Consider the following 10,873-nt stretch of genomic DNA (forward strand, 5'->3'; position numbering starts at 1 on the left):
CTAGCTAAACTAACACATCAGGCCCTGTGTGTTCCATTAGCTGATGAATAAAATAAAGGTCTTAAAAGCAACTATATAAATATGATAGAAGTCCTAAAAGAAAGAAATTAATAAATTCTTAAAGAAAGCTAGGACTGGGGTTGGGGATTTAGCTCAGTGGTAGAGTGCTTGCCTAGCGAGCGCAAGGCCCTGGGTTTGGTCTCCAGCTCTGAAAAAAAGAAAAGAAAAAAAAAAAAAAAGAAAGCTAGGACTATTCAAACAAACAATTGGAAGAAATGAATAAATTCCCTAAAAAAGCCAAGAAAAAAACCAAACAGTTAAAGGAAACAAATGAAGTGATTCAAGATCTGAAAATGAAATAGAAGCATTAAGGAAATCACACGCTTACAGAATTCTGTATATTAAAATTTTAGGAATCCAAACAGGAACCACAGAGGCAAGCTTCACCAACAGAATACAAGTAATGGAAAAAAGAACTTCAGGCACTGAAGATAAAATACAAGAAATGAATGCATGGGTCAGAGAAAATGATAAAGCTAACAAATTTTGGACACAAAACATCCAGGAAATCTGGGACACTATGAAAAACACCAAACTGAAGAAGAATAGGAATAGAAAAATTCCAGCTCAAAGACCCAGAAGATGTTTTTGACAAAATCATAGAAAAAGTTCCTAACCTGGAGGAGATGAGATGTCTATAAAAGTACAAGAAGCTTACAGAACACCAAATAGGTTGGACCAGAAAAGAAAGTTTCCTCAACACATTATAATCAAAACATTAAACATACAGACTATTAAAGCTGCGAGGGATAAAGATTAAGTTACATAAAAAGGCAAACCTATTAGAAATTCCCCATGCCTCCATGGATCCTCTAAGAGGCAGAAGGGCCTGGTCAGATGGCTGCAAACTCTAAGACCACTAACGCCAGCCCAGACTACTGCACTCAGGAAAAATTTCAATCATCGAAGATGGAGAAAGTACAATATTCTATGATAAAGTCAAATTTAGGGGTTGGGGATTTAGCTCAGTGGTAGAGTGCTTGCCTAGCAAGCACAAGGCCCTGGGTTTGGTCCCCAGCTCTGAAAAAAAAAAAGTCAAATTTAAACAATACGTATCTAGAAATCAAGCTCCAAAGCTCCAATCTAAGGAGGAAGGAAACCTCCAAGCTAAGGAGTTAACTACACCTTAGCTTGATAAGATAAAACAGATAATTTCACATCAGCAAAACCAAAAATAAGTGTGAAAACACATACGCACACACACACACACACACACACACACACACACACACTAACACAACCACCACCACCAAAATAGCAGGAATCAATAATCATTGGTTATTAATATCTCTCAATATCAATAGTTTCAATTCTCCAATAAAAAAGACACAGACTAACAGAATGAATGAGAAAATAGGATCCATTTTTCTGCTGCATCCAAGGAAAATACATTTGAACATCAAGGATAGATGTTACCTCAGGGTAAAAGGTGGAAAAAAGATATTCCAAGCAAACGTTCCTAAGAATCAAGTGTGCATAGTCAATTTAATATCTAACAAAATAGACTTCAAAAGAGATGAGGAAGGACACTTCATACTCATTTAAAAATAAAACTACCAATATGACATTTCAATTCTCAACATCCATGCCCCAAATATAAGAACATCCACTTTTGTTAAAGAAACACTACGACAGCATATATCACATATCGACCTTACACACTGATGATGGGAGACTTGAATATCTCACTCTCACACGTCAGCTAGACAAAAACTAGACAGAAACTGGAGATAACATGTTATAAAATAAATGGATATTTTTAAAAAAAGGATTTACAGAACATTCCACCCAAACACAAAATAATATATCTTCCAACCAGAACCCAATGAAACTTTCTCCTAAATTGACCACATACTTGGACACAAAGCAAATATCAACAGATACAGCAAAATCGAAATAACTCCCTGCATTCGTTCAGACTACCATAGATTAACTGGATGTCAACATCAACAGAAAACAGAGAGCTTACAAACTTATGGAAGCAAAACAGCTCTCTACTGAATGAAAAACTGGGTCAAGACAAAAATAAAGAACAAAATTAAACTTTTTCTAGAATTCAATGAAAATCAAAATACAGCACACTCAAACTTATGGCACACAAAGCGATGTTAAAAGAAAAGTTAATAGCATTAAGGGCCTTTAAGAAGAGATTGGGGAGATCTCAAACTAGCAAGTTAACAGCTAAAAGCCCACCTGAAAGCTCTAGAACAAAAAGATGCAAATACACCCAAAAGGAGTTGATGGCAGGAAGTAAACTCAGGGCTGAAAGCAATAAACTAGAAACAGAATAATAGAATCAGTGAAACAGAGTTGGTTCTTTAAGAAAATCAGCAAGCTAGTCAAGCCATTGTCCAAACTAAAATATAGAGAAAGAGCGTCCAAATTAGCAAAATGCTCACAAGTAGGATTAACATAGTAAAAATGACCATCCTACCAAAGCCAATCTATAGTTTCAAAGCAATGCCCATTAAAATTCCAACAGGATTATTTACAGATCTTGAAATTACAATTCTCAACCTCATATGGAAAAGCAAAACAAACAAAAACAAAAACGAAAAAGAAACAAAACAAAAAACCACAGATAACAACAAAACAAAACAACAACAAACAGCATAGCTAAGACAATCCTGCATCACTGTGCAGGTGTCACCATCCCTGATTTCAAGTTGTGTTACAGAGCTACAGTAATAAAAACCACATGGTATTGGCATAAAAACAGCAATGTCAATCAATGGAATCAAACTGAAGGCCCAGACATAAATTCACACACTTAGGGGTACCTACTTTTTGATAAAGAAGCAAGAATTCTCCAATGGAAAAAGAAAGCGTCTTCAACTAATGGTGCTGGTCAGACTTAATGTTTGTATGTAGAAGAATGCAAATAGATCCATACTTATCACCCTACACAAAACTCAAAGTGGAACAAAGACTTCAACATAAAGTCAGTTACATTGAACCCGATAGAAGAGAAAGTGAGGACTAGCTTTGCCTCGAACACATTGGCACAGGAGACAATTTCTGACCCAAACATGGGTAATGTGCGCACTAAGATAACAATAAATAGGCCTTCATAAAACCTTCTGTCAGGCAAAGGCAAAGCATCAATTGGACAAAAGGGCAGCCCAGAGTGGGAAAAGATCTTTACCAACTCTGTGGAGGCATAGAGAGAAAACCTCCAGGCAGGATCAAGTAAGGACTGGTGACAGGTGCAAGTAGGGGCTGGAATGCCGCCCTTGAGAAGAAAATGTTTTTCTCACTTGGCCTTAAACTATGTTCTGCTGTGTCCTTGTTTCTGTGGAAGCCGCTCTCATGCTCTCTTGGTTATGGCGAGTATATTTTGATAATAGGAAGAGGGGTGATTTGGTATATGAATATTTTAAGAAGCCTTTGCTTATTCTTATTTCTTTCTTATTCTTAACCTTATTTCTTAGTTTTGCCTCAGTTGTCCCTGGTATTGTGGGAATAATGATCTTATGGCATCTTACCAAAATGGAAATTGTAGTAATGCATATTCATATCTATATAAGGATTAATAAAGCTTGCAACTGCGTGCAGTTGCTTCTGCCTTTGCTCTGCATCCTCAGTGTCCTGTTTATTTGCAACCGTACCCAGGGCCCCCAACGCACTAGACGTTGACACAACTGCACATCTGATAGAGAACTAATATACAAAATATATAAAGAACTTAATAAACTATGTATCAAAAACCCAAATAATCCAATTAAAAATGGAGTACAGATCTAATTTTCAACAGAAGAATCTCAGCTGTCTGAGAAACAGAAAAATGTTGAACATCTTTAGTCATAAGGGAAATGCAAATCAAAACTACTTTGAGAGATCATCCTATACTTGTCAGAATGGCTAGGATCAATAATACAAACGACAGCTTATGATGGCAAGGATATGGAGCAATGAGTACACTCCTCCATTGCTGATGGTAGTACAAACTTATACATCCACTTTGGAAACCATAGGGCGGTTCCTGAGAAAATTTGGAATCAATTTACCTCAAGACCCATCTGGACAGCTTAGGCATATACCCAAAGGGACACTCCACTCTACCACAAGGACACCTGCTCAACTATGTTCATTGTGGCTATTCTCATAAAAGCCAGAAACTGGAAACCACCTATGTGACCCTCAACAGAAGAATGGATAAAGAAAATGCAGTACATTTACACAATGGGCCACAGCTGTTAAAAAAGCATCAAAAATTTTTAGACAAATGGATGGAACGAGAACCAGATCCAGAAAGACAAATGAGGTATGTAATCATTTATACGTAGATATTAATCATTAAGTAAATGATAACTAAGCTACAATAAGTAAACCCAGAGAGGTTAGGTAAAGAGGATGACTCTGGGAGGGGTCACATGGGTCCCCTGTGGAAGGGGAGATAGATTTTTGTGGGTGGATTGGAGATGAGTCCAGATAGAGCCGGAGTGATCAGGTGGAGGGGATAGGATGGAGGGAGAGAATATGGTGAGAGACTGCTAGAATTGCGGAGAGGGGGACACTTGGGCGGGTAGTGTGAAATCTAGTGCAGTTGGAACTTCCTGGAACCTATGAGGATGACCCTAGTGAGGACTCCTCCTAGTAATGGAAGATGGGGGTGGAGGGTAGATCCTGGGGAAGAGGGGAGGTGGGGGACCCAGGAGAAGCAGAGAGAGAGAGAAAAAAACTGCAGTGGGGATGTACTGCATGAGAGGAATCTATTTTAAATAGATATACATAACAAATGGATGAATGAGTGAATGAGTGGTACAGCTGGATTGGGGATAGATCCATTCCCAGCGTAGCGAGGAGCTGCTACACTAATTTCCATAGTGACGGTACACATTGGCCGTCCACCAGCATGTATCATGCGTCACCATAGAGTATCATGATGAGTGTTCCCCTTCACTCCTCGCCAGCTGTCACTTGTGTTATTGACTCCGGCCATTCTGACTCGTATAACATGAAATTATGAAGTCATTTTGATTTGTGTTCCCCTTAATGACTAAGGATGTTGAATTTTTTATACACTGATTATAATGTTTAATAAATGAACAAAAGAAATATATAAAAGAAACACAAAATTAATGTTTTCTACATTATAATAGGAATTTGCAAATAAAATTACATGAAATCTAATTTAACATTATCAATTCGTGAAATTGCAGCACAGAATTAACCCATCAGTATACTATATAAAATGGCTGAAGAGAATGTAATGATTTTAATGATGAAAATTTTTAGTCATCTTTCTTCCTTTCATTGAATATTATTTAAATTACATGCTATATAGATTCAAATTTTATAAACGGTAATTGGAATTGGGTTGCAATTATATATTTTTATTTTATTTTATTTACTTATTCACTTTACATCCTATTCACTGGCCCCCTCCCAGTCATGACCGTCCATTATCCTTCCTCCATCCCCTTCCCCTTCTCCTCTGAGCGGGTAGGGAGTCCTTAGGTATCCCCCTACCCTGGTACATCAAATCTCTGTGAGGCTAGGTGCATTCTCTCCCACTGAGGCCAGACAAGGCAGCTCAGCTAGAAGAATATATCCAAGGGACAGCCACCAGCTTTTGGGATATCCCCAGATCCATTTGCTCAGGACCCACATGAACATCAAGCTGCACATCTGCTACATATGTACAGGGAGACCTAGGTTCAGCCAGTTCTTTGCTTGGTGGTTCAGCCTCTGAGAGCTCCGAGAATACAGGTTGATCCTGTTGGTCTTCCTGTCGAGTCCCGAGCTCCATCCACTCTGGCTGTGGTCTCTGCATCTGTCAGAGTCAGCTTCTGGGTGGAGCCTCTTAGAGGACAGCCATGCTAGGTTCCTGTCTGGAAGCATAATGGAGTACCATCAATAGTGTCAGGGACTGCTCCTTGCCCACAGGATGGCTCTCAAGTTTGGCCAGTTATTGGTTGGCCATTTTCTCAGTTTCTGCTATATCCCCTGTCCCTGCATTTCTTGTAGTCAGTATACATTTTTGTTTGAAAGTTTTGAGGGTGGGTTGATATCTCTATTGTTCCACTAGAGTTCCTGCTGGCTACGGGGGCCGGCCTTTTCAGGCTCCATGTTCCCAATGCTGTGAGTCACAGCTAAGGTCACTCCCACTGATTCTTGGGCACCTCCCTTCAGTGCTTCTCATTCATTCGAGTTTCCTCTTTTGAAAATTCAGTTGAGATCTGTACCCCACTTTTAATTCGGTTGTACTCATGGTGTTAAGTTTTTTGAGTCTTATGCATATTTTTGTGTTAGTCCTCTATTGAATATATAATTAGTAAAAGTGTCTATAATTAGTAAAAGTGGGAATTTTGTAGTCTGCCACTTTGCCATTGCAGACACTTTTTAAGTTCACGAGGACCCACTTATTGTTGATCTGAGTTCCTGTGCTAACAGTGTTCATAAAGTCGTTTCCTGTGCCAATGAGTTCAAAACTATTCTCCACTCTCTCCTTCAAAGGAACAAGTCTTTTCTATCGTTTCCTCTGGATGGCAATGAAGCCACCAATGACACACAAACACAAAATCCTGCTGGCTACAGGGGCCGGCCAGACATAGCACCACAGGGTGACAACTGAAAGGTGACTGTGTCCCCTTATCTAACCTTCACTGGAAGTGCAAATGTTAGAATCATTTTTAGAAAGTGGCTACTCTTCATTATGTCCGAATGGTCATCCCGAAGGCCAGTAGCTCCTGACTTGGGGGAAACCTGTGGCTTTGACTGGGTAAGTGAATTTAAAATTCTGAGTCTTCAAATAATAAAGGTGGGCATTATTAATTTGTGGTGAAAAATTCAACAGTGTCAATAAAGCTGTTTTCAGTGACAATGGCAGATAGTGGAAAATGGCTCCGTAGGAATGTGATCATTTACTTCCCACGTCTGCCCCCTGGTGGATGAGGAGGTCTTAAGCACAAAGGAAAGCTGAAATGTATGTGGCCTTTTGCCACAGAGATAAGCAACTAAAGGACACACATCTGTTTTGGGAGTCTGTGAAGTTCCTTTTTGGTCAAGAAATGCTTTTTCAACCTGAAAAATCTCTTTAAGCTCTAGCTGAGTGGCAAAAAAGCAATTATTCTACTTTAGCCTACCTACCCGCCTTAACAGTACGGTTGAGTATGTGTTAAAATCCAAGCCTCATTTACAAACTAAACTGTTGAAGATAACATTTTTAGATATAAACTACTTACTTGATTACCAACCAGTGGCAACTGGACACTTCAAATAGATGATCGACTCACAGAACTGCACACAGCCTCCCCCAGCAAAACAGTTCCTTCGTCTACAACAAAATACCATGTAAAACGTCAGGCTCACTGTTCTGTGGTACGTCTCTCTTGAGATTCTGACCAAAACAATTCATATTTTCAGAACACTTCAGACATCAAATAAAGGCCATTTCCACCCACCACTCAAATCTCAGAATTAGCAAACAAAATTCCTAAGCATGTGGATTTATAATCCTGAGAAAAACTGTCCAGTGTACCCAAGAATTGAAGTTCAGGCTGGGTCACAATACCCGGGGCAGCACCTCCTGTTTTGTTTTGTTTTGTTTTGTTTTGTTTTGTTTTGTTTTGTTTTGTTTACTAGAATAATCATGTCCTTCTCCTCCTTCCAAAGATCCATTTTCCTTTATTATTTCCGTAACTAACATGAGATGTGGTCTAATTATGCTCTTAGAACTCTGAATTTACTTTAGATAATCTGCAGGGTTTGGCAATACACATGCATCCTTTTTACATCATAAGCTTCCCTGGATCAACAGCCTTCAACTTGCTGACCATATTCTATTAAGAAATCTACTGAAATCCAAAACAATATACTGGAAAGGTAGCTGCTTTAAAAAGGAGGAAGGAGAAATCAGACGATGCCAGCAATCATGGGATCTAAATGTAACATCTGGGTTTTACATTCTCTTTAAATGAGCTTGGTTATTCAGCCAGAAATACATGTTGGCATAAATTGAGTTTACTGGCTGCTGAAATTTGGAAAGCATTGTTAAACAGGACCACGAGAAACAAAAGTCTACCCATTCTGCAGCTTAAACGTTACCACTTCACCAGAAGCTGTGTTTAGATAAACAGTTTCAGCTATTGCAAGGGTTGTGAGTTAAGACAGCAAGCACTTTCTCAGCCCAGTTTTACTTAACCCAGGGTTCTGAGGTGCCAGACACATAATGGTAACTAAAGATCAACCTGAGACAATGGCTCTGGGCTTGTCAGAACCTTGTGGGAGTTTGTGAAAAACAGAAGCAAGCTTTATTAAGAAGAATTATACAAAAGTGAGAAATTGAGGAAAAGCGAGAAAATTAAGGAAAAATAAAACGGGAGAGAGAGAGAGAGAGAGAGAGAGAGAGAGAGAGAGAGAGAGAGAGAGAGAACATCCATCATCCAGGAAAGGGGGAAAAAGCTATAGAATTCCTTTGTTACAACTTTTATGTCTATGACAGAAATTTGACCAAGGCTGAGGTGAGCTCTATTAAGATTGGTTCATTCTTTGGGCTAAGATGGGCCAGAGCCAATAGGACATGTCTTTCTGGTCCAACCAAGGAGATGATCATACTCTGTTCATGAGATGCTGGCCCTGTTATGGACGGTTGAAGCCCCACAATGACCATTTCTGACGCCATCTTTGCTGGATTTGTAGCTTGATAGTATGGATCCCTTGGTTGGCATCATAGCCCTCAGACCTTTGCTGGTGTCTCTGGCGTTGCTAATTACACTAAGCGCTCTTTGTTCCCACATTTACATGACAAGCACGTGGCTTTACTGTGGAAAGAGAGTTAATAATCAGTCAACAAAATGTAACTATATATTTTCTTGGTTACCCCACATTTAGCTCTTTGGAGTGGTCTGAGGTGGTCTCTTCTGCAGAAGCCTCTCATTAGAAACCTTCCTGACTGGCAATTTAAGCTGTCACCATCAGTTGCATTAGAAGCAAGAAAATAAGGGCATAGAATCTGTGCATATCTTTCAATGGCTTTGGGGATTTGGGAGGATGGGTGGGGAAGGAAGGGTGCTGTCTTTCCACCCAGGCTTTTGCCTTCTCATCTACTGAGGTCCCTCACTCGTGTGCTTCAGTATTCCAAATATTCCCATGCTAAACCTTAATCTTCCTTTTCACCCCAGCCTTGCTGTGATATGTCAACAATTTGAGTTTTCACCATGGGTATTTTTTCTCTTACCACCCACAGGAGGATAGCTTCTGCATCAGAACCACCTTAGTTCTCCCTGGCTAGGAAACATCTACTTTTGATTGGTAATTGCTTTACAAGGCAACAGAGTATTTGCAAGTCTCAATGTCCAGGTACAACTGTCAACAGAGTCCCCACCTACCCTACCCTCCCCAGAGCACAGAAAATTCCTTATGATGATTTCACATGTGAGACAGTTGGGGACATCACCTTCACACGTTTCTGTTGCTCAAGCCTCCCGAGCACCTTTCTCCAGCCTCACCAGTTCCCGCCACAGCCTTTCCCAACAGCCCCTGTGCCCTGCATTGTTGTAACCGTAGTGAAAACCAGGCAGATGCTAAGTTTTACTTGCCCTGAAGGACAGCATCAGCATACACACAATCCTAAACATCACTAGGTAAGCTCTGTCAGCCAGGACTTGTGGAACTGCAAGACCACCCCAAAAGCACACAACAAGCTCCCTCCCCCTTCCATGAAAGATCCCCAGCATTTCATGTTAGGCATACCTCAGGACTTGATGCAGGAAGGAACAGGAGAACAAGGCTGGCTCTTAGGGTAATGCTAGGCAGACTTGCGGGGAGGGACTCCTGGTTTGATTCCGAGGTCTCAGGCAAGTTCTCTCACCTACCTCAGCCAGTCTGTAAGAACTGGCCCACAGTACAAGCAGAAGGAAACTGAGCAGAAGTGATTACTATGCAACCCAAGCTATCGCAAGGCAGAACTTAAAGCAATTCTTGAAGGCTGGGTGAGTGGCGTACGAGGAAGCACTGAGGAGACCTAGGTGCTTTAGAATGGGGAGATACCTGTCAGCTGCTGGAGAAAAGCAAGCCAGGAGGTCTGTGGAACCTGCTCAGGAAAGGCAGGTTTATTGACAGCTTAGAGGATTAGCAGGAGACAAGGGTACATGGTCTGTGTGCTGTCATCTCATTTCTACAGTAGAGCAGGAAAGACTGTCCAACATCCTTCATGTACCTCTACCCAGCTTCCTCAAACATCCCTACTGACTGTCCTTTCTAAATATCTATCAGTTTTGTCAGGAGTCTGGAAAGCCAGGTGGTGTTTTGTTTTTTGTTTTGTTTGTTTTACTGTTGGTTTTGTTTTTGTGCTGCTGGAGATTAAACCCAGGGCCTTGTGCATGCCAGACCTGGATCTATAACTGGGCAACATACTGGAATAACTTTCAAAACCTAGTTAACATGTCACTTTTGCCCATTTTAGTAATACTAGAGTCATTAAACTTCCTTATAATGCTTTGCTTCACAGCTAGAAACATTTTGATTTGAAAGTGGACTTTTCCACTGTTTTCAAACAAGAAAATTCCTCGCACCTCTAAGGATAGGGGGAGGGACAGAGGGGAAAACGAGGCACTATTAGTGGCCTTAGTGATAACCTCCTGCCATCTTCTCACAAGGCCTTCCACACTGGGAGACTCAACTGAACTCCTTAGTGCCTTGCTACATTCAAGCGCCAGCAGCCATTTTAGCTCACTGACCCCTCACCCGCCTTCATGGCTTTAGGTACACAGGCTTGAATCCAGCCCTAGAACTGTCAGAAAGGCCTGAGAAATGGCAAAAGGAACTGGCAGAGGGTAGCAAATGCTCAGGGCGACCCACGGTGCCTCAG

The sequence above is a fragment of the Rattus norvegicus genome, chromosome 5, assembly GCF_021556685.1.
Source record: "Rattus norvegicus strain SHRSP/BbbUtx chromosome 5, alternate assembly SHRSP_T2T, whole genome shotgun sequence".
Taxonomy (NCBI): domain Eukaryota; kingdom Metazoa; phylum Chordata; class Mammalia; order Rodentia; family Muridae; genus Rattus; species Rattus norvegicus.